The sequence below is a fragment of the Nicotiana attenuata genome, chromosome 2 (genome assembly GCF_001879085.1).
Source record: "Nicotiana attenuata strain UT chromosome 2, NIATTr2, whole genome shotgun sequence".
Lineage (NCBI taxonomy): Eukaryota > Viridiplantae > Streptophyta > Magnoliopsida > Solanales > Solanaceae > Nicotiana > Nicotiana attenuata.
In genome coordinates, this window is record NC_031990.1 from 50,642,372 (window position 1) to 50,644,402 (window position 2,031).

Sequence of the window (2,031 nt, forward strand, 5' to 3'; positions counted from 1 at the left end):
TTTTTAATATGCTACTTCAAAAAAATACTTGAGTTTTGTTTGATTTCAGTATCGTTTTAATGGAAATGTGTTGTATTTAAGCTTGATTATCCAATATGTGTTGAATGGTTTATATTATAAGAGAAATCTATTTTCTCAGGGAAGTGAAACAGATGCTGCAACAGGAGGTACAGATGTTGAAGCCAGTTTTTCGCGATATTGAAAAAGGAAATATAATTTTGGATTCACCTGAAGTAGAACAAGTTATTCCTATAGTAAATGTGAATGCAGCATCTGGAGCAAAGGAAAGAGAACCTGAGACTGGTCTGGCAAGTCTTTCTGAAATGTGCATCCAACAAAGTAAAGATAATGTTGAAGGAGTTGAAGGAAGTTGAAAGAAAAAGCACCTCTTGCTGTTCATGAAATTATTGAAAAGATTCAGCAGGTTAGTGTGCACAGTTTTGTTGTTTACTGTGTCTAAGTTTTTTCTCTAGTATGTTATACTGGATTAGTTTTTTTTAGACTAGAATTTTTTTTATTTGTCAATTCCTTTTTTGAGTTATAATTTATCTGTTTTTTTATTAGGCTTTTGAAAAAAATATTTTAGTTGGTTTGCTTTCCAGTATGTTATGCTGGATGATTATTATATTATAGTTCAGTTTTGTTTGATTCCTGTATATTTTACAGTATATCTATGCTGTGTAAGCTTGTTGTCCAGTATATTATACTGGATGAGTTCTGTTTAGACTAAATTTTTTTTAGTTGTTATTTATTTTTTGATTGATTAATAGTACTTTTTTTATTGTCCTGTGAATTTTTGCTTTCCAATATGTTATACTGGATGATTATTATATTATGGTTGAGTTTTGTTTGATTCCTGTATATTTTACAGGAATTCTAACGTGTTTAAGCTTGTTGTCCAGTATATTATACTGGAAAACTAGCATCTGTAGACTGTTTTATCTAGTAAATTATACTGGATATGTATAATTTATTTCATTTCATTATGTTTTTCAGTTCTAATAATCTCTCCATTTTCTTTTTGTCTTTTTTGAAGCAAGGGAAATTCTATACTAGGAAACGAAAGAGGAATTCTGTGGATTCATGCCCTTAATTTTAATATTTTGTCTCAGTCAAGTATTTCAAATTATCCTGAACCTACTGTTGATCGCACCCCTGCTGAACAATCTATTTCTGCTGATATAACAAAAAAATGATTCTGATAAAAATATTGTTTTATATTCAAGTGTGGATGAGGGAATTTATGTTTCTCCTCTTAAAGTTGCTAAGTTTGTTCTCAACTAGATGATAAGAAGGTACAAGGTGAAAATAGAAAAAGAAAATTTTGCTTCCTAGTAAAGGAAAAAGAAGTGGCAGGAGCACAAGTACCGNAACAGTATAAGGAATAAACCATATTAAATACCTTTTTATTTACAAGATTTTGGACTAATTTAAATTACTCATATCATGGGTAAATATAATTCGGCGAATTGATGATAAAATATAAAACTCGGAGGATTGGGTATTCTAAATTAGTGATGGATTTAGCCTAAATGAGGCAATTAACACAAGATCGATATTGATGTGATTATAGATTGATTGAAGAAAGTCGTACAGATCGCTCGAGGCGACAAGTTTGGTACTTCGACACGAGTACTGTGAGTAGTAATCTTACCACAATTTGTGTTTTCATAACCTACATGATTTATATATGATTTTGAAAATAAATGTATTACCGATGCTTTGACATTTGCATGTGGGACAAGTCCTTTACTTGATATGATACCGAACAGTTTACTTGAGATGTTTACCGATTAATCAAAATATTTTCACCGTTACTAGATATATTTTACCGTTACTTGAGATGTTGCAGTTATTTGAAGTATTCTCACTGTTACTAGACATGTTTTACTGTTAGTTGAGACATGATTACTGTTACCGAAATAAAATTACAAGATTTGATAAGGAATGATATACCCTTTATTATTTTAAAAATGCTTTTGTACGAGTATTTACTATTTACAAGAAATAGTATAAATGGGAGGAGACTTT